We start from the raw sequence: 23,419 nt of genomic DNA, 5'->3' as shown, positions 1-23,419 counted from the left end.
CGGGAGCTGGAAGCATGTAAATATAATAATAACCACAGCAGCCAAGAAGAGAGCCTGACGAGCCCAGTTGTAAGTAAGCTATTAAGACTCGACTGTACACCGTGTTCGTGTTTTCCTCCGAAAACAATAAGTTCCGTTGGAGCAGCCTTTCAACGCCTCTCTCTGTCTCTCGCTGCAAAGTCGACCCACACAACAAAGTAAAGCTATTTTTCGGCTACGAGCCGACAGGGACCCCGCCGTATTAGTCAGAGGTCCCTTTACTACAGTTCGGAGTCGCGGACCTTCAGTAATAGTAATAAATCACACAGCAATAGTACATTCATGTAGTTGTAAACAGCATTATAATATATTAAGTAATCCAAAGTATTCAGAATACGTTACTGTCATTGAGTAACGTAACAGAATACGTTACAGAATACATTTTGGGGCATGTATTCTGTATTCTGTAATGGAATACATTTTAAAAGTAACCTTCCCAACCCTGTGTATGGAGAAAATAATCACATAAAAATAATAACTGTGCTAATAAGAAAACCCTCCTGATGTCCATAAATACGGTGGAATCAAAGGTTCCTAAAGTTATAAAGTAACATGTCAGGTAAAGTTCTTCATGTTTGAACTTGAACTTGAGTAAATGTGTTTATCTAGTTTCCAACAGTTGCAGCAAACACATGGAGCAACACAACGAGAACACACAGTGAGGTGAAGTGAGTGAAGTGGATCAGGTTTTCACCACTTCAAAACACACCCACACATGTCGGGGAAGTGGGAGGAGCGGTGGGAGGAGCGGTGGGAGGAGCAGTGGGAGGAGCAGTGGGAGGAGTGGTGGGAGCAGCGGTGGGAGGAGCAGTGGTTTGTAATGAACTGTCTGGGGAGGGGAAGGTAACAAAGCCTGGTGGTGTCCCTGTAACTGTGTCGCTGATCCATTGCTGGTACTGGGACACAGGAGTGTAGGTTGTAGGAGTTACAGAGCATCCAGGCACAATGAGAACTCCACTCTGCAGCCAGACGGATCCACTCTGAGTCATCAGTGGTGCCCCAACACTAAGCTGTGGAAAGACAGTGATGAAAGTTATCAGGACAGTTTGTTGGTAGTTTTGTTACAAACTGCTGAAATAAATTAAGTAACAAATAAATTGATCGTCCCAGTATAACACAGTCAGTAACACTTCATGGATATCAGTCTGTCCACTTAGGAAACATGAACCACTGTGAATCCACTTCAGCTGCTTTGGTGCAATGAAAGTGACGATTCCACAGACAGAAAGTTTCAGGCAGCTCGTTTAAAGGAATCAGTTTCATCAAATAAATTAGAGGCTTTAGAAAAAACAACCTTTGATAAACATGAATATTAATATTTATGGTCAATTACAGCAAAACAAGCAAAGCAAAGTGTGACTAAAGGTGAGATTATCTCAGTGACTGTCAACAACAGATTATAAGAAATAAACTTGTGCTCACCAAACATGAAGCTGTCTCTCTAGTACAGATGATGCTGTCTGTGATCCCTGGATATCTGGCTTTGCACTCACTGTTTCCCACTATTGGTACGTTTGCCTCCTGCAGGTTATTGCTGATTACTAGTTGGAGAGAATTTAAACATCAGGCTTTTCTAAAGACTCCAACACAATGCTGTAAAATACAATAAATATTTTATGATTTACCATCAAAGCCGATGGCCCAGCTGCTGGTCTCATTGTTGAAGGTGCTGTTTTGTGAGGCTAAGCAGATCGGCCGAATGTAGTCTGTGAAATTGACAGGAGCCGACAGCTTCAGAAGACAAATGTCGTTCTCACGAGTCGACGAGTTGAATCCAGGATGGCAGGTGATGTTTACCACTGTGCGACTCACTTCATTCGGGCTTGGACCTGAGTGGCTGTTGCGGCCCAGATAGACCACCATGCTAATGGAGGCCGACGGGTAAAATCTGTTTTCCAAAGGTTGCATGAAAGTATCAGACAGGTCAGTGCAGGTTAAACTGGTTAGTTTACAACACTGTGGTGAAGGTTACAGAGGTGCTCTATGTTGGACTGGTGCAGAGCGTGGTCAGAGTGCATCAAGGTTAGCAGACATCAAAGCTTTACAGGGTGTGGATATCAGCCACAGAGCTCATGTAACATCTGTTTACATGTTGTTGAACTGACTGTGACGGTGACGTGAGGTCAGCTGATCACAGCTGGACACAAACAAAACAAACGACTTTTCCTCACTGAGTCTTTTCCCCACTTTGCATTGCTGCACCTGATCTTAGTTTCAGTGTTCATTGATGACCTCACAGAGGTAGTTGTATTTAATAGCAGGTTTGCCATTTAAAGTTTTCATGCTAAGCTAACCATCTTATGACATCAATGGACAGAACGAGGTCAATATTTTCATTTGACAGCACAACTATGACAAATGAACTCTTCTAAAACACCATGAAATCTATGGAAGTACTTTATAGTCTTGGATGAGATGAAATCAATGTGGCATCTGGTTTGATTGTTGTGGAGACAACTCTGTACTTTGCAGTTCAGCTTGTTGTTTCTAAATGGCCTGTATTTGTACACATCCATTCACACACACATCCACACACTGGTGATGGCAGCTACATCGTAGCCACAGCCGCCCTGGGGCGCACTGACAGAGGCGAGGCTGCTGGTGCCACCGGGCCCTCTGACCACCACCAGGAGGCAACGGGTGAAGTGTCTCGCCCAAGGACACAACGACCGAGACTGCTGGAGCTGGGGCTCGAACCGGCAACCTTCCGATTACAAGACGAACTCCCAACTCTTGAGCCACGATCGCCCGTTTTTAAATGTTAAAAGAAGTGAGAAAACATTTAAAAAATATCTCTAGTAATTATTTACTGCTCATAAATATTACACTTTCACCATCATATTATTCCTCAACAAAGTGTGAACTTGCAGCAGTAACTCACGTTGGTGCAAATGCAGTTGTCAGCACCCACTGGTCGTTGATCAGAGACCCTCCAAAAACATATTTGGACCCTTCAACAAAAAGGTTTATGACAGCGAACCAGGGCCAACTTCCTGGTGCTGCATCATGAGCTCCTGTGATGCTGCTGCTGTTCACAGCCCTGCTGCCACATGCTGAGAAAAGAAAAGACCGCACAGTTTAACAGCGAGTACACAGATCAGCACATGAAACCACTCAGAGACAGAGGTAACACTGATCAGTGCATCCTGAGCGCTGGCATTCATGTGGATGTTATTTTAAGAAGGATCTGAAGACTCTGGTGCACATGTGATCCACAGATCTTCCTCCTCTGTGTCAGAAAAGTGGAAGATTTTACTGACAAAATCATTTCACAGATGAAAGAAAGACCAAACGTCAGCGCACTGTGTCACTGAAGCAAATGTGGAGATCACTGTGCACATGTTGTCATTACTGTACAGCTGACAGAAGGAACAAGGTTCACATGTCTTTGGATGCTTTCCGGGCTGATCCAAATGACAACCTGAAAATGAGAAAACAGACAAATCTGTTAAACCGCTTCACAGAAAACATGTGAAAGTAAGCAGTGATGTTTTTTCCAACTTGAAGAACTGATCAGAAACTAAACAGGACATTTTTAGGGGGAGCCAGTTAATCTTTAGGTTTCCGTGTGTTTAAAACAGCTAACAAGAAAACGTTTGCCTTATGATCATGGGGAGGCCCAGCCTGGGGAACCTTACTGGAAACAGCCAGAAACTAGTTTGTGCTGTTTCCTTTGATACCGATCAGACGATCACGCTGAGGACGACTTCCTCCTCCTAAATGAATCGAACAGAGCTCTGCTGCAGAGTCACATGCCAGGTGACGCTGGGCAGGTCCTCTGAGAGATATAATTTAATGCACTTAATGTTGTAAATGATCAGACTGTGAACCAAACATATTAAGCCCTAATTTATTAAGCAGTCACTAAAGTAATTAACTCTTTACCCTTTAGTTCTGGTTATTGTGACGTCTTACTGGTTGACTGAAACAGGTCAGTGCAGGCGACGAAGGCCGTGAGTTCGTCTAACTTGAGAACTGATCACATACTAAACAGAACATTTTAATGCTGACTGTTGTCAGTAACCTACCAGTTCATCTTTAAGTCCCATTTCTTTGTTTTAAAGAAAGAAAACAACATCTTTGCAGAGACAAACTCAGAGTCACCTCTGTCGTTGCTTTGGGTGTCAAACGTTTAGCTCAAATAATTCACCGATGTTCTCACAGTAAACTCACTACACTCACAAACATGACAACACCACATGTCTACACTGTGTCAACGACAGAACTGTTGGTATCAAATAAAAGCGTGTGGAATCCTGTGAACATGAAGCACTGCTGAATGACATCAATCAATCAATGACATCAGTACTAAACAGACTCTCTCCTTGTATCCAGGAGAAACATTTGGGTTAGAATAGTCGACATTTGAACCTCTAGTTCATTGCACACTTCTTCCACCCTGATATAATCTCAGTGAGAAAATATGAGAAAAATCTCATCTTTGCAGAAGAAAGTGATCAGCACACAAACTGCTGCAGAGCCATGGTTAACTGCAGCTGTTTCAACTCATCTTAGACTTTAATTATCTGAAATGTATGTTGAGCTCCGCCTGTTAACAGTCATCAGGGCCCCACCAAAGAATCAGGTCAGACTCGTTGGTCCATGTGCTTCTTTGACTGCAGTTATGCACGACGCACGGAAGTTTGGAGCAGGTTCAATTTTATTTATACAGCAAAATCACAGCAACAGTCACCTCATGGTGCTTTATGTTGTAAAGCAGACCCTGCAGTAGCAGGTGAAAGCAAATTGCCCACACAGACTGTAATCAGACCTCATCAGTTTGTGACTGTCGTGTTTTTGGTTGTTCTGCACACTTTAAGAGAAACATGACACTTTGTAGGTTACAAATAATCCTGTGAAATTAACACCACAGGAGGTGGGCGGTTCAATGTGTGTGCATGCATCTCTTTGTCTGTGTGTGTGTCACTAGTGGGTGGGTGGGGTGGATCAGGGCTGGCTGGGCCTTGGTGGGACACCTCTCCCTCCCTGGGATGCGGGGGCTTGTCTCTTACAGGTGTAACACTTGATACATCATGCATTTCTATGACACGCCGACTCTGCTCACAGGATGTCTACTCGGGTTTAAGCACAGCAGGCTGGCTCTCCAAACTGGGTCTTCAGCACAGCAGGTGGGTGTCTGCCAGGTAAAGAGCTGGACACTGACTGAATAACACAACAGGTTGATGAAGTATGATGAGGAGAGGTCCAGGTTACCACACAAGAACACCCCCCAATGAAAATGCAGAAGTGTGGGACCCGTGAGCGCTCGCCCTCCCAATCCTCACCACTTTACTGTTCAAGTAGCACAGACAAACAAAAGTCGCCCACATGAAAATGTTTGTTTGTGTTTTAAAACTGAAAACAAGACTAAACTGTATTTTCTGACTATGAGCTGAAGCCTTTCATTGAACTACAGATAAACACAGTGGAGCTCTCTTTCTGCCCGTGGCAGCACTTTGTTTGTATTTAACAAAACCAATCCAATTATTTATGCCCTAGGAAGTGATAAAACATGTGGTAGCCATAAAAATATATTAATAAAATTATTATATTAATAAAATTAACATATTTCATAACTCGTTCATTTTCAAGAATTAAAAAACTATTTCATTATTAAAAATATTGTGTTTTTCTCATTTCAAACCAAAAAAAGTTTTCCTTTTAAAATGCCATCAGTTCACAGGCCTTTGCCCTGATCTGGGCCTTTTTCTTGCCAGACTCCTGGACTTGTGGCTCACAAGTGGGACCACATGAGTTCATCATTTTTTAGTCTTGTCTCGTCCTCCTCTTCCTCCTCCTCCTCAGATGAGCTGCAAAGCTCCTCAGAGCCTGGCAAAAAGTCCTTCCCTTCTTCGTTGTCAGAAAGATTTCCACTAGTGCTATCTTTTTCGCTTTCAGAAGACCGCAAAACTGCAGCAATAGCCTCCTCTAAATTGAGTGTGCGCTTCATGGTGTCTGTGCAGAAAGGACCAGTAAGAGCAGGCTGCATTTAAAACCACTGAAAATGTCTAAGGTGGAGCTCCAGCTATACATGTGCTCATTTCCTCCAAAACCTATTTTCCCTTATTTTGAAGGCAGAGGTGTAGATCTATTAGGTATTCTTGGGGAAAGCATTATAAAATGTTAGGATTACAGTATATCTGAAATATATGATTACAACAGGACCCAATGGGGCCAAAGAATTACGAGGGTAAAGAGTGTAGGCATATATGCCAGTCTCCTTTTCTGTACACCATAGAGGGGCTCGTTGAATTTTTAAAATCATCCTAAAAAACACATCCTGGCCAGGTTTCATGCAACTTGTCTTTAAAATGATATATTGAGAATCAGAAACTGAGCAAAAGGACCGTTTTGGGTAAGAGCGTGCTAGAAGGGCTAGAACAGGGGTGGGCACTCTCAGTCCACGAGGGCCGCTGTCCTCACCTTGGGTCAACACAGCTGAATCACATGATTAGTTCATTACCAGGCCTCTGGAGAACTTCAGGAGATGTCGAGGAGCTAATTTAGCCATTTAAACCAGCTGTGTTGGACACATCTAAAACCTGCAGGGACACCGGCCCTCGTGGACTGAGATTGCCCACCCCTGGGCTAGAATGTCTGACTCAAAGCAGGAAGGTGCTCAACAAGCCAGGGCTCATATTTATTTTGTTGTAATGTCATCAAATAGTGATGCAGATGCCATTTTTGTCACATAGTACGAGTAGAAGGCATTGACCACTGCTCTCTTTCATGGGAGTTCAACACTGTGACCCAAACCCACTGCCAGCACCCAGCACTGCACACCAAAGGACACCCTCAGCAGGTCCACCAGAGCTCCCACAGCTTTGCTCTCATGGAGCTGTTTTGGAAGCAAAACACAAACTGTGACGAGGAGAGCAGCAGATTACCTGCTACTCAAGAACACCCACTTCTAGAGGAGGCAGCAGAGCTAGTCCACACAGAGAAACAGTTTTTAAATGAAATAAAGAAGCTGACATTAAACTATAGATGTATAATATTATTAAAGTGGACTGACAGATACGATGAGCGTACACATGACTCTCTGGTTTTGGTGTTTTGTTTGTTACTAAACGAATATGCAAAGCAATGCTGCTGCCAAACACACCTCTGACAAATATCTGGAGTGTCTGGTTCTGCACATGCAGCAAGCTGTACTGGGAGCATTTTCAATATTTTCTCTGAAGTCTTGAATATATGATGTGTGTATTGATGCAGTGCAGCCACATTTACCCGTAATGACCCTCTTTGGCTCGTGCTCCTCAGCTTTACATGAGCATATAGAAGTGTGCAGTTATAATATGAAGAAGATAACAGAGAATAGCAGTAATAAGAACGATGAGACAAAAGTATGAAATATTTAGAGAATTTAAGACAAGTTGTATTTACTCTTTGTGTAAAACTTGTGCAATGACCAAGGAGCTTGCAAAGAAAAGCGTCTGGACTTCTTTAAGTTGCTTGAAGACGTTTCACCTCTCATCCGAGAAGCTTCTTCAGTTCTAAGGTCAAATGGTGGAGAGTCCCAGATTTAAACCCAGTGGGAGTTTCCCCCCACAGAGGGACAAAAGGACCCCCTGATGATCCTCTAATCGCCTGAGCCAAGGTGTGAAACTGGGTGTGGGCCCCAATCAGCCAGAGTTTCAGGTGAGCTCGCTGTGAAACCCTGAAAGTCTGGCTGATTGTTCCCATTTGGGAACTAATCTTTCTAGCAGTGAAAACAGTGTGTCCATCCTCCCCCTGCTCTCCTCGGCCTCTCTTTGCTGCCTCATGCTGTGGGGGGCTCACTCTTCCTCATCGCTGTCGTTTTGGTCGCCCACTGCTGCACTTGGCCCTGGAGTGTCCTCAGGGAGAGAGGACATTAGGACAGGCCTCTGTCCTCTCACCTCAAACCACACTCAGAAAAATTATGGTTCTTAAATGGTTCTTCAGAAGTCTTCGTGGTTCTTTAAAGAACCATCATACGTCAAAGAACCTTTTTATTTTGTGGATGGTTCTTCAGCTATTACAAATGGTTCTTTAAAGAACAAAAGGTTCTTCATCCTTAGCAATCTAAGTTTGATGGTGTAAATGGCATAAATATTTATTCACCATAACGAGGCTGTGAATTATACTGTGTGTTTTCTTTGTGTGCATGTGTGTGCGAAGGGGGAGGGCGGATTACCTGGCAATTACCCTTTAAGAGAAGATGGTAGGAAACTGAATATTCAAATAAAAGTTAGAAATATTTGCAAACAGTAGACACAATACACACATTCAAATACTGTACTTTAGTTTTAAATTTTAATAAAGCATTACTATTTTCTACTCCAAGGCATTACTTTTGAGATTATTATATATTTTTGAAAATATAGCATAATGATAATACTAGTTATTGTAAACTTTACAAACCACCCAGCAGTATGTAAAGTCAAATTATAAAATACAAGTAAATAACAATTGCAGAACAGAATGTCAGTGTAATGAACACACACTTCGTTTTGACAAAGCACACTGCTTAGGTAAATGATCTGAGTAGTTGTTCATCACTGAGCAATTTGTTAATATGTGTTTCGAGCCAAATAAATACAGGGAGAGAGAGAGTGACGTCAGAACACGTCATACTATAACCTCCCGGGAGCGAACGGAGGGGGTCAGTCGTTGGGATGCGCATGCGCAGACAGAGTGTGCGAGCGGCGGGCCTTGACCTTTCGGGAAAAAAACTCACGGACGGTGACAGCGAAACGGATAACAGTCTTCAGTACCTGCTGGACTTTGAAGCTGTGGATGCTGGGACTGTTGGAAGAGGTAAAACATTTTCATTAAAACCTTATTACTGTTTTGTTTTTGTTACTCGTCATTGTAGCTTGCTGTTAATGTTGTGCTAACAGTAGCGATTAGCTAGATACTTTAGCCGTTGACGTCAAACCACTGTTATAATTAAGTGAAGGTGCTCTTAGCTAATTTGAACCTTTGGCTTCTAAAATATGTGGTTCAATTGCGTGCTGCGTACATAACCTAATGTCAGCTAGACCGAAATTAAAATTAATATATTGTTAAAGTCACTAAAATGGCGCCTGAAGCCTGTTGTGAGCTCTGTGTCTGCTCTAGAAACTCTGAAATTCTGTAGATCTGAGCCGTACATTAAATACTCACATGAACCTGTACTTTGAATTCTGTATGAGCTGTATAAAATACAGCTATGCATAAGTGTTTTGAATGAATAATTAGATTAGATAACTCTTTATTGTCTAATCGAATTATATAGAAATGAATAGAAATGTGACATGAGAAGGTGTGTCTTTGACTGTTCCTGCATAACTTAGTTTCGGACTAGTTGACAAGTTATCCTCCGGTCATTTGATGTTTCCAAGATAGATGTTCTTTTATAATATAGTTAATTTTTTTTTATATTTCATTTATCCACCATCACACATACAAGCTAAGAAGAGGTCGTTATACTAACAAGAGGTATCAACGCTGGGCCAAAGTTCAGCACATGGTTAAAGTTTGTAATCCAGCCAGGGAGTAAATATCACTCAGCAGCCAGAGCTGAAGCAGGTAGCATCAACACATAAATCTACTCTACCCGGCTTAAATCACAAGAGCACCTCTGACCAAAAAGCTGTAGATTTTTCTTGTTTGCACAAATTAATCCAGATTCACATTAATTGTGTTCACAGCTCCAACAAAATGAGGAAGAGGAGGGGGAGAAACACAATTAGGTTGAATTACAATTGGATGGAAGGCGAGGACAAGGAGAAGGAAGCTTTGGATGAGGAGGAAGAGAAGCAGCAGGAGCATCTTTAGGGCTCCCTATGATGTCATTGAGGTTTGTTTCATTAATATGGTCCTCTCACAAAGAAAGATGACTTGTTTTAGTTCACCTACTTCCTGTATTAAATAGTGATGTGCAAAATGTTGTGAAAAACCACAGAGCAGGTACGTATAGTGCATCTGCAGGTAAATGAACATCAAATCTCTAAGACAGACGGAAATCTGTATATTTATCACCCTTATGATAAAACCCATGTCAGCCATTGGTTTATGGACTTTGTATTTTGAAGCCTCAACATTTGCTTTATTGCTGTTGCTATGTTGGGACCATATTAGGATGAGGGATCAGAATCTATTGTTTCATTTAGTGTGTATCCATAAGATTCGTACAGCAGATCCAAGTTGTGCCTTGAAAACAGGAAAGTCGTCTGCATAGAGGAGAACTGTAATAGCAGGCTTGTACAAAGTGAAGCTTTGTGCTCTCGTTTTACTTCTGTCACCCTGTTTTGATGCAGAATTCACTTGAAATCAGGCAAGAACTGGACTTATTTTTTATAATGTGTTCTTGTGAATTAATTGTGTATCGCATATGTTTGATTTGACTTTCTGCAAGACAACAGTCGTCCACTGGCCAAAAAAGTTTTCCAAATACCTCCACGTGATCTAGCCTGGATTTAGAAAAGAATAGCGCAAAAAATCTGCACCTCCTGCTTCAGATGCAGTTTGTGTTTCTGTGTTCAGAGGCAGCGGTGAGAGGGGAGACCTCGGGTCATCCAGCTGGAGAGCCTGACCAGGAGGAGTCGAACATTAACTCAGCTCTTCCAGGGCACCCTGCAGACTCGGCTGTTGGCATCGGCGAGGGATGACGTGAACGCCAAACTGGAGTCCATCACAGGTCAACTGCAGGTATGCGAGTCAGACCTGAGGAGGGTTTCACTTCTCTCTCTTCTTTATAATTGACTCTTTTCTCTCTCTTTCAGCTCCTTCTCTCAGAGTGGGAGGGATTTGAAGCACAAAGGGAGGAGCTTGTCGTTTGGTTGGCTGATATGGATGTCCGCCTGAGTGAGGTTGACCAGCTGACAGGAAACACCAGTGCAAAAACTGAAACAACTGCAGGTGTGGGCTTGTTTTGATATGACATATATTTGATATGATACATACGTCAGAGACATTATCCTAAACTGGACTAACAAAGGACCATGAGTACAACATGAAACGTACATTACATAGTGTAAGGCTGAAGTTCATTGATCATTTTAATCATAAACTTGTTGTTGAAATGTTTTTACTGAACATGCAAACATCTGCTGATGAAAATGTGTTTTATTGGTCTGTTATGAAGCTATTTCCAATGTTTTTTTTTTTTATCACTTTCTGTTTTCTTAATTAAACAATACATGTATTGTTGTGTTATCTGTAGCTATAGTATTTATATATTTATTTATAGTATAGCAAATATATTTAATTATTACTGTTTAAAACACTAATATGTGACATGTATTAGTAGTGATGTTGTGCTGAGGGTTAAAATGCCTTTTTTGTCTTTTGGTAACTACAAAATGACAAACCATTAATACATGTCTATGCTCTGCTCGTATTTATTTTACCCTACTCAAATTCAATTTATGATGCATTTTATTTTGAAAGATTTAAAATGGTTTTTTAAAGAACCATTTTTAAAAATGGTTCTTTGAAGAACCATTAAAGGTGCCCCAAAGAACCATTTCTTGATGGTTCTTTGGGGCACCTTTAACCCTTTAAGACCTACCATAGAACCAAGTTCGCCAGAGCTTATATTATATTTTTACATGCTGTGGAGCCATTTTTGGGAGCATTTCAAGTTGCTATACATCAATACAACCATTATAGCCCAAACTTTAATAATATGTCTGCATTAGGTGCATAGTAATTACATAAATTGCAAAAAAGTGCAATAAACTACAAAAAAATTGAAAATCGTTTTTGTTTTTTTAACATATATTTCTAGTTAGAGAAATTTAAGAGGCTTATCCCTCAAAACTGTAAATACAAAAAAGTTACACAAACTAGTTTCCCACCACAGGAAATTTATTTTAAGTGTCTTCATAGTTTTATTTTTGAAATACACCAATTTTTATATACTGCAGGAAAAACGAAAATAAATATTATAATGCAAATTTGCAAAAAAGCAGCATATGCATCAAAATAAACTATTTCCAGCAGTGCAATATGAGTCTTAAGCATCCCAGAAACGACACAGAAAGTCATAAAGTCAAACATAACTTTTTAATACACATAACAAGTAAAACACAAGCTCATAAGGCCCCGATCGTAAAAAACTACATTTCCGCAAAATGACGTCACTTCCGGTTTCGGGCAGGTCATGCGGTCATGTGATAGTTCGCGCTGATGGACGTAGGAAGTTTTACAAACAGCTGATGGATCGGCGAAGCGTGTTTCTGGAATATCATGTTTTTGTTGCTGCAAGTGATTTTTATGCAGCTTTTGCAAAGCTATATGTGGAAGGAAACTGTGACCTAGGACAAGCTGATGGCATCAGATGTAAGTACAACTCCTCCAGTTTCATATTCAAAAAAAATGATTGCGCTAGCTTACTTGGTTGCAGAGCTACCGGGATTTAAAAATAGTTACGCAAAACAGAGCGTGCCCGCTCCGATCGGCTGTAAAGGGTTAATGGTTCTTCAATGAACCACTGAAAGAAATGGTTCTTCAAAGAACCATTGTTTGAAAGGTTCTTTGTGGCACCAAAAAAGGTTCTTCTATGGCATCAGTCTAAAGAACCACTTTTGGTTCCAGTTGGCACCTTTATTTTTCTGAGTGCAGGGCCAAGCACAGCAGTGGGCTTCCCACTGACCCCTCTCCTGAGCACTTGCAATCCTAAAGGCAGAGGAAATCAAAGATGACAGCAGGCAAATAAAAACACCACAACAACTCTTAGTAGTTGCACATTTATTAACTTGTGTTCTTAAGAATTATCTTTTTGATAACACACAGACGTACTTTGTCTTTAAAGTTATCTCATGTCTTCTGGCCTGCAAGCGGGTGACTTTCCCCTGCAGGCCCATCTTCTCCAGGATTGTCCTGATCACACACAACACATAAGAGGAGAAAGGAAACCATGGCAACTATGTTAATCCCTAAACCCAAAGGTTTTCACAGCAGGGGAATGCCGTCTGGACATCACAGGTTCTGTACAGCAGGGGTCTGTGAGTCGTTTGGTACTGCACCGCGAGAGTTGAGGCTCCGCTGTTAAATTTATGGTTTTCAGGGTTTTTATCGTTTACTCGGTTTCCCTGGGTCTTTCCCCGTGTTGTAGCTGTGTGTCTTATTTTGGAAGAAATATTTACACGTTACCATAGTGACCAGAGAGCATTAAGTGGCAGAGAGGAGGACGTTACTCTCAAACAAACTTTATTTGTCACATACACAATTATACAGAGTACAACATGTAGTGAAATTCTTGGTTTCCTGGCGTGGTTTTAACATGGGGGGTTAGCACAAAATTAATATATTGTTAGAGCTTATTTAGTGCTGATTGTTACTTTCTTTAAATATAGTTTGCTTCCAGTCTAAGAAAGGGCCGACTTTGGTCAGAGGCTGACAGGAAACTGCACGCTCTGTCCAGAGAACAGGAAGCTGCAGACAGAAAGTGAAACTAAGCAGAGATGTTTTGATTAAACTACGTGTGTCTGTGTGTGACGTAGGGCAGAACTACATATACTTGCAATGTTTCCAGAACTGTGCGTGCGTGGCTCGTGTCTACAGTTCTCTGTTTCTGGAAATGTACAATAAAGATGATTTTTTTGAGCTTTGACCACACTGAGTCCAGTCTTTCTCTGTCGGCAAAAGAATTCAGAAAAGAACCGAACATGATGATAATTGCATTTATACAGCGCTTTACAAGTCATTCACTCACTCTCACATTCACACGCTGGTGGAGGCAGCTGCAGTTGTAGCCACACCTGCCCTGACCGACAGAAGCGAGGCTGCCATATCGCACCATCGGCCCCTCTGGCCAACACCAGTAGGGTAAAGGACACAATGACCAGGACAGAGAGGCCGGGGATTGAACCAGCGACCTTCCAGTTACAGATGCACCTCCCAACCCCCTGAGCCACGGTCGCCCATGATAGGTTCCAGCCAGGACCCTTACTGGATACCGGGTGGGAATCGAACTCGTGACTCCCGCTCTGATGGTGTGTAGTCTTGTGACCCAAAGTGACTGCCAACACCCAGCACTGCACACCGAAGGACACATGCAGGTTCACCAGATCCTTTAAAAAAAATGAAACTGCTCCAGGAGTCGGCGCTTTGGCCTGAACAGCCTGTCCAGGAGTCAGAGATAGTTTTTAAAAAGTGTCTGTGTGTGATGTGTGGTAATGTCAGAGAGTCCACACTAAAGAGTCTTTAGAAGGAAGCACACAGAACATGAACAAGCTGAAAACACTGGGTCACCCAGGAACCCTGGAGTTGATCCCCAGAAACATAGTAAAATTCCAGTTTGTGGTCCCCACAGAGATACGTAAACATGTACACACAGACACACCAAGAAGCAGGAGGGAGGCAGGCGAGTAAGAGAACAGCTGCTACAACGACAACAAGCTGGAAAGGTGAGAACATGAGAGAGACATTAAATGTAGATGCTCTTCAGTCACACTGTAAGATAAAGACCGTCTGTGTTTCCCCTTTCACAAGACCTTACATATGCCAAGCTAACTTCTGTTTGTCCACATTTATTGAAGATGTCATAAAACTCTGGATCTGCTGTTCAGAATGTCTTTCTAAGTTTCTTTGGCTTCTTCACAGCATGAGGTGCTAACAGGCTTCATCTTGTTGTCATAAATGAATGTGTGATTGATTTAACACAGACATCCACACAGGGAAAAGCAGGTGCTGGGTCACATCTGCACAGGATCATGTTGTAATCACTTCAAATCCCTATACAGAGATTTGTAAAGAGTGCTGTCAGTGTTACTGTGGATCAGTCGTGTAAGGGGTTACTCAGTGCTAACATTGTAATGTGTGTTACGTGGTCATAGCGACTAACGCGATTATCAATTAATGCATCTGGAGCACAGACTGACTCAACATGCCTGAAATGTCTCTGTCGACGCAGTTTGTCCAACGCTGGTCCAACGTTGGTCCAGTCTGCGCTCCAGATGGGTTGAGTGTGTTAAAAATTTGAACCGCAGCTTGAATGAGTCTGCATTAACACGTTAACGCTGACAGACCTAATTTAAAGCATGAATTCCAGGAACAGTAAAACCGTCATTTTGTGTTGGAGCACACAGACGGCTACATTTCACACAAAGTTATCAGTTATGCTAAGGACAGGAGACGGGTGGGAAGATCATACACGTACTGCCACGTTTTAGGTCATCTGCTACCACGGTGAGAATATGTGGACAGTAATAAGATAATACAATCTTTAATGATGTTATAATTAATTTTATAACCTGTGTTATATCATAGACTCCTGAAAGAGACAGTTTGAAGAATGAGACGAGTTAGCTGATAAAGATGTTTTTGTGTTTCTCTGTTAACTCGACGATGAACGACAATAAAACCTTTGACGTCTGTGACCTGGACTCAGGCTCAGAGCTACTGCAGACAGCATCACACCGACCTGGCCAGTGGACTCCATCAGATATACAGTGAAGAGAAGCTGCAGAACTCTACAGCCTCGTGGATCGGCCTGTGGTCAGATGGGAGTAACTTCTCTTTCAGATACTGGGACATGGACTCATTCAATGATGGACTAAACAACAGGACATGTGCTACGACTCTGTTAGAGAGATCAGGAAGATGGAGCTCTGCTGGATGTGACCACAGAAAGCCTTTCTTCTGCTATGATGGTGAGTTTACACAGATTTATCTCAGCTATTTGTCCAATAGATGAACTTCTGGAGTCACTGAGAGGATTTAGGTCAGTATGTCTCTTCAGCCACTTATTTCTGCATGTGTGTTGAACTTCTGTCAGAGGTGGAGATGTTTAGCTGATGGTTGGAGCAGAGATTTCTCTGTAGAGCTCCTGATTCGTCTGAAGAATCGCTGAAATGTTTTCTCTTGTTCTTCCTGTGAAACTGGACCAAACATCCAGAGACTGTAAGTCCAGATTTAACCGATTCAATCTTTTCTCAGATTAGATGCATGTAAAACCATTTTTATGTCATGAGTTTTATAATCTGATCATGTTTGTTCATGAAGCCAAATAAACCAGTGTGTGAGTGCAGGAATCTACATGACTTATACACCTGCAGTTAACCCAGTGGTTCCAAACTGTTTTTGGTAGGCCCGCCTTTGTTTTACAAGAAAAATGTTGCTGCTCCCGACGGAGGGAAAACCGATCCTGCAGGGAGACCGACCTCGGCACTTGTGCAGGTGAAGCCAAAGGCAAGACAAATGTAGGGTTGGTAGTAACGTCGTTATGGCAGTGTTGTTTTTTTGTAAATCTGTGCTTATTTTACTCTTTGAAACACTATGGTAACCTATGTGTCAATGTTAACAGGGTGTTGTGCCAAGCCATCTGTAACTAACTGAATTTAAAATCAGCGTATTCTGCTCCAATCTGGACAAAAACTTTTCACATATTTTCAAAAGTATTTTTACTTTAACAAAATTTCACTAAATTCTTATTAAATCGATGCACTTTTTATGGAAATGAATAAACGTGTTTACCTTCTTGTTGTGTTTATGTACGTATGCATAGATTAGTGTGTCAATAGCACACAGCAAGTGTGTTTCTGTTCCAGGGACCATTAATAAGGAGGCAGTTCTTTGAAAGAATGCAAACAAAAAAAGGATAAATTCAGACTTGTGGACAAAAGTTATACTTGGACGTTTTGTGTGTCTGTTTTATATTTTGCTGTAAATTAGATTTTTTTTTTTTCAAATATGCAGTTGTTGTATTTGCTGGAATAGATGGCTCTTCCTGAAAGCTAAACAGCCTTTTTTCACCACATAAAACATTATTGTTGAAGTAAAACAGTACTCCATTACATGTACAGTTGTTTTCTCTAAATTAATGAACTACCAGAGAGAAAGGGCTGTGTTCTTCTTCCACTCCTTCAACAAGAAATTTATGTTCACTAGTGTTCAGCTGTGTCTTCATTTCACTTTAAGAGATGACATCACTGTTAGATGTCATTTTTCTGTTATGTATTGTCTTTGTTTGTCCAAAACTAAATGATTTCTTCATAAATTATGTTCCAGATGATGCACCTCGGTGCTGGAAATAATAACAAGGCATCAACTGCATCAGGCTTCTTTATGAGCTCTGTTGAACAGTTTGCTTTAAGTGGTTATAAAAACTTGACACATGCTATATTTTTAGTTAATTTTCTGTACTTGTTTGTGTTCTGTGTCATCATGCAGAGCAAGAGGAGACTAGGGTGTGGAAAATGTTGGCATTGCTCATTGCATGTTTACTGTTCGTGGTTGTGGCAGAGCAAGCTGCTTATTCCAGGAATAATTGGTTTAACAGTTTCAACAGTTATGCTCTTTCATACACACAAACCATGCTTTCTCTCGGTATAACACTGCAACCATGCGTGAAAAGGAAGAAGAAAATGCTCTTATTAAACCCTGCCCCCTGTCTGCGATCCAACTTATATTACAAGTGGGCACCATACACCAAGGAACAAACTAACACTTATCTCCAGGTCCTAACGCAGACCAAACAATAAATCTACAATCAGAATATGCCACTTCACATCATAACAAGGAGAAAAGATAAGGAAATAGAATAAGGCGAAAGAAAGCAGGAGAGAGGAAAAAATCCTTCAATTAACTCCAATTTCGTTCATAGTCTTCATAGTGAGTTTGGTTTTAGACATGTAACACTTTTTAAAACAATGTAAATTGGTACAATTCTTTAGATTATAATGACGAGATTTCCACAGTTACATACCTCTAACCGTTGGATTGATCTGTGTGCAGTCCTAGCTAGCTGATGCTTAAAATAAAATTTCCTTCTGCTGTCTTCTCCCCCTGAACACATTGAAAATAAACTTTGTAACTTGAAAGGCAAAATATTATTTTTAGCCTGAAACATAATTAATAGTGTCCATAGTTTCACTAAATATCCTAATTTTAATAGTTTTGATTTTATAAACAATTTATTTGTATGTTCTCTATATTTGACGTTATGAATCGTTCGTATCACTTTCTTCTGTAATAAGTTTAGAGGGTTTATGGTATCCACATATGTATTCCCCCAAACTTCCACATAATAGCTAAAGTGTGAGAAAAACAATGAAAAGTATAAGATGCACATTGACTTGTAGTCTAATAAACCTCTTACATTTCTTTCTAATATACTCAATATGTGATTTCAACGTCAAATTTTCGCCTACTATTACACCCAAGAAGCAAAATTCAGTAACTAAATCAATTCTCCATTAATAGACATAATAACTTCCTCCTCCTTCCCCATGATAGATGTATGCAGGGCTTTGCACATGTATATATTGTACTGGCACACATATTTTAACCATATCACGTTAGTAATATCACTTCCTTACTTAGATGTATGGATGAATGTTATCACAAGTGGCCCTCGTGTGTTAGTGCACCTTCACAGAGGGCCTTCTGTAGAGTTGAAGACATCCAGGCACCCTATTCAAGGGAGGTGACCATAGCTGGACTGGCCATCGGGCATACCGGGCGTTAAGTTGTTTGGTGGTGGCTATGGCGGAGCTGCCACAGAGGCCAATTTCAATTTCTGCAAAAGCAAGCAACCACTGTCAAAAAGAAAACTAGGACTTCTGCAAAAAGTTCGTAAGAAAATGAAAACCATAAAAGAAAATCCAAAGGAGAACACTTCACATGCAGATGGAGGAATGAGACAATATCTTTAAAACAGAAGCAGCACAAACTGTAACTTTAGCAGCACAAACCAGCACAAATGTAGCACAGTTGATTGACACCAGTTTTGTTTGATTTAATTAATGTGGGGGGGGGTGGTTGACCTCTGATGACCTCTAGAAATTTTTATTAATATATTTAAAATGATAGCACAAACGAAAATTTTTGCAGTACAAACCAGCACAAACGTTTGATACCACTTTTGTTTGAAGAAGGTGGGGGCCAACTTCACTCACATCGGCCTTAAATTTGTAATTTTTTTCATTTGTCCACCAGGTGGCGCAATTTCCCCCCATTTTTCAGCATTGAACGAACTCCAGCCAAGAAAAATTTGATTTTAAGCGTGTTGCTCTGCTTTAAAAAGTGAAAAAAGAGTGGTGTTGTGTGTCACTATCAATGACCTTTATATATATATATATATATATATATATATATTTATATATATATATATATAAATAAAGGTCTTTTTCTAACTTTAGAAAAATGTATGTTTGTGTCTAAAATCAGAAGCCTTTCCTCTCTGGAGTCTTCTTCTGATTTGTCTTCTGGAGATGAGAGCGAGGAGGAGATGCACGGCGAAGCACCGGAGTGGACCTCCAAAAACGGCAAGATATGGTCCCCCTCAAGTACCGCGACGCTGCGCTACGTCCCAGCAGCAATAGGGCATATAGCAGGACCTACCCACTACGCCGTCGCCCGAATTTCTGACCCACTCTCCAACTTCAGGTTGTTCCTGACTGATGAGATCATGCACCATATCGTTGAAATGACCAACCTCCATGGCAGACGCACAATCTCAGACTGGCGAGATTTGGATAACGACGAATTGCTGGCTTATGTGGGGCTGCTCATTTTGGCCGGCGTTTACCGCTCAAAACACGAAGCCACCACCAGCCTTTGGAGCGAGAAAACGGGAAGGATCATTTTCCGAGCTGCAATGTCCCAGAAAAGATTTTCTCACATCACCAGGGCCCTGAGGTTTGACGACAAGCTCTCCCGACCCCGCCGCCATACCGACAAATTGGCTCCCTTTCACGAGGTATGGGACATGTGGACACACCGCCTGATGATGTTGTTCAGCCCAGACCGAGACCTTACTGTGGATGAGCAGCTGGTCCCGTTCAAAGCAAGGTGCAGCTTCCGACAGTACATTCCAAAAAAGCCTGCCAAATATGGCATAAAGGTTTGGGCAGCCTGTGACGCCAAGACATCGTACGCCTGGCGGCTGCAAGTCTACACGGGGAGAGCAGCGGGTGAACGAGCAGAAGTAAACCAGGGGATGAGGGTCGTCCTGCAGATGACCGAGGGGCTCCAGGGACATGTCGCCACCTGCGATAACTTTTTTACGTCATTTGCACTGGCGGAGCAACTCCTCAAGAGGCAAATAGCTCTAGTCGGCACAATTCGCCAGAACGAACCACCTGTTTTGCGCCAGACAAAAGGGAGAGCGATCTACTCGTCCACCTTTGCCTTTACAGTGAGGCACACCCTCGTATCCTACATTCCCCGACGGGGCTGGAATGTTCTTCTATTGAGCACCAAGCATCGCAGGCTGGAGGTCAGCGATGGAGAGAAAAGAAAGCCGGTGATCATCGATGACTATAACCAGTGCAAAGGAGGTGTCGACAACCTTGATAAGGTGGGTGTCATTACGCATCAGTTACGCACACCTTTATTCATTTTTGCTCAAATATTCTTGTGTAAAATATACAGAGGTTTTGTGTTTTGTGGGGTTTTTTGTTAGGTTGTCGGCACCTACTCGTGCAGGAGACGGACCAATTGATGGCCAATGGCTGTCTTTCACAACATGATAGACGTTTCCCTGTACAACGCCTTCGTGCTGTGGACGTCAGTAGATCGGTCCTGGCTGCAGCAGACGCCACACAGGAGGAGGCTGTACATAGAAGAGGTGGGAGAAAGCATGATCAAGCCTCATATAACCAAAAGAGAACACCTTCCCCGCTCATCAGCCGCTGCTGGATTAGTCACAGCTGTGCAGTACGGTGCTGCTGCAGGCCCCTCTGGATTGACACATCCCAAGGGCAGGAAGCGCTGTGAGCTTTGCTGTGACTACATGAGGCGAGTTGGAAACAGCTGCAGCAAATGTGGAAGGTTCACCTGCCGAGCCCACAGCAAGTTTATCTGCAGCCACTGCTCTACCTGAGCAAGACTTTTACCCCCCAGCCACACACGCCACCCTCTCACTCGCTCTTTCTCTCTCATACATTTACCCATTCCCAACAATATACAAGTTCTTGTTGGTTGTTGGAAAATAAATGTTTATTTGGTTCAAACTGATCTTGTATTTTTATCTACATAATCCTTTTTATCTTATTTTAGAAGGCAACAAGGTAATATGCATTTAGTGGGGCAAGAGTGAAAAACCGTGCTCCTGCAAAAATACATAACGGTGAATCAAAATGAATGTCCAAAGGCCTAATTATAATAACAATCAAATATTACTTCAAATGTATTTTATGGAAAACATTTAAGTTTTTTGGTTTTTTCGGCTTAAAAACCAGTGCGCTCATGTAACGGAACTGGGATTTAAAGGGTTAAAACCCCCGAAATATAATTAAAACTTTATATGAATATTTCAGGGAGAAGTGGTTTTAAAAGACTGACCAATTTGAAGTGGAAAAAAATATTAATATATAATATTTTATAGCAATTTTTATGTTGTGGTCGATTTTTGGCCTTAGGACCTCATAAGGATGTGTTTTTGAGGATCTTCCAAGGGGTAGGTAGCACAGGAACAGAGCCGGAGGGCGAGAGAGAGAAAGACAGCCAGGGACAACAACGTCACATTAGAAAGGTATAGTAATCATCCACAACTATTTTCAGTTGCAGATGATAAAGGATTCAGAAAGTTTATTCATGCAGGTCCATATGACAGAGAATGTGCATCTTCTTTTTGTTTTCATGTTTTAATTTATATTTAATTGTGTTGTGTTTTGCAGTGTTTTGTGTTGTTTCACTTTAAATTTGTTTAAAAGGAAAAAAGCTGAAAATGTAAATAGTTAAAAGTTGAACTGTGACTAATTGTTTTTTGTATTATATAATTTATTTATTACATTTTATGTGGAGTGAATAAATAAAAGTATATTTACGGTGGCACCTAGAGACAAAGCACATACAAACTCCAAAACACGTACAAACTACAAAACATGTAAAAACTCCAAAACACATACAAAACACAACAGAAGTGCTCCAGGATGCTAGGGGGCAGTGTTGAGCTTTGTTACCTAGTGGCTACACAAGCCAGGAAGTACCAACGACTGGATTTGGTGTGTGGTAGTAACAGGTAAATGAACTTTTTTTAAAATTATTTGAATATATATGATTGCTTGTGTATAAATACACAAACAATACACATATGCTTTCAATTGTGTAATTTATGTGATCGAGGTAGCTCTGTTTGGAAGTTCAGTTAATGCCAGCAATGTGTTTTGGAGTTTGTACGTGCTTTGTCTCTAGGGGCCACCGTAAATATTTATATATATACACATATAAATAAAACCACTTTTTTTTACATTAGTAATTCCTTTTGTGCATAATTTTATATTATTGTTAAATTAATTAAAGCAACAAAACAACCCGAAGAGCCGGTTCGGAGCCGAAAGAGCCGGCTCTCTAAAAAGAGCCAGAAATCCCATCACTACAATGAACAGGGAGTTGCAGTTCACTGGTAGGCAGGTTTACACTACTTATGATTCAATCAAAAATATAACATTTGTAAATGCAGTGTAATGTATGGCCTTTTAAAAGGATTGACATGTGTTTCATAACTACGGAGCCCCTCTGATGACATGGTACAAAAAATAAATAAATTGTGGCCACGAAATAGGTATAACGTGCCCACGAAATACTTATTTGTGGCCACGAAACACTTGATGATATATATATATATATATATATATATATATATATATATATATATATAAAACACCCAGGCACCATCCTCGTTAACATGGATGTGCTATGCTAACAGTGAATGCTGTCGGCGTTTACTGATGGCATAGCACATCCATGTTAGCAGTGTATCGTGTATACACTGCTAACATGGATGTGCTATGCTAACAGTGAATGCTCTCGGTGTTTACCGATAGCAAACTGGTACTGTTTATAATATTTCTAGTGATACTCAGATGGTCTCATCAAGTCCCGATTTAATTTAATTCGATTTATGCTGTTATCAGTGGTTGAATGATAGCATGGCTGTGGTGTCATAGGTATGGTGAGCCAGATCATCCCCCAGGTAGCGACGGCCATCTGGGACTGTCTAGTGGACGATTTCACGGCTGTGCCTTCAACTGAAGACTGGCGGTCCATCGCAGAGGGATTCCAGGAGCGCTGGAACTTCCCCCTCTGTTGTGGAGCTCTGGATGGGAAGCACGTCCAGACGAAGGCACCCCCCAACTCAGGATCCATGTTCCACAACTACAAGGGAACTTTCTCCTTTTTAAAATTTTCTTAATAAATGGATCTCTACTCCAAAATAACCTAACCTCTCTTTATTCTCTTAAGTACTTGTCTTCACTATGTTCCTATAACCAGTGTGATGCAAAGTTTGAGCAACCTTATTAATAGTCATTATTTTCCCTGTATGAATCGTTACAGTAAAAAATGTCAATTACATATATCATATAGGAGACACACACATTGATATACACTACATATTTATGTTATTTCTCTTTTTATGTGTTGCCAATATATGCACCTGCTTTATTTAGTGTAAAGTTATTGGCACACTTTCTGTAAATCC

The 23,419-nt window shown here is 41.2% G+C and overlaps 1 long non-coding RNA gene and 2 pseudogenes across 1 annotated transcript; 2 read left to right on the top strand and 1 right to left on the bottom strand.

Moving 5' to 3' along the window:
* Positions 1–612: 612 nt before the first annotated feature.
* LOC113017411 (chymotrypsin-like protease CTRL-1) lies at positions 613–5,989 on the bottom strand (annotated as a pseudogene).
* A 3,462-nt stretch (positions 5,990–9,451) lies between these two features.
* On the top strand, positions 9,452–11,024 carry LOC113017415 (uncharacterized). Its single transcript, XR_003271476.1, has 3 exons — positions 9,452–9,844; positions 10,531–10,695; positions 10,770–11,024. It is a non-coding gene; the product is annotated as an uncharacterized LOC113017415 (long non-coding RNA).
* Positions 11,025–19,222: 8,198 nt separating this feature from the next.
* Positions 19,223–23,131, top strand: LOC113017410 (piggyBac transposable element-derived protein 4-like; annotated as a pseudogene).
* Positions 23,132–23,419: the final 288 nt, after the last annotated feature.

The sequence above is a fragment of the Astatotilapia calliptera genome, unplaced genomic scaffold, assembly GCF_900246225.1.
Source record: "Astatotilapia calliptera unplaced genomic scaffold, fAstCal1.2 U_scaffold_12, whole genome shotgun sequence".
NCBI lineage: Eukaryota > Metazoa > Chordata > Actinopteri > Cichliformes > Cichlidae > Astatotilapia > Astatotilapia calliptera.
The sequence above is the reverse complement of the archived record's forward strand: the minus strand, read 5'-3'. Positions and strand labels throughout refer to the sequence as shown.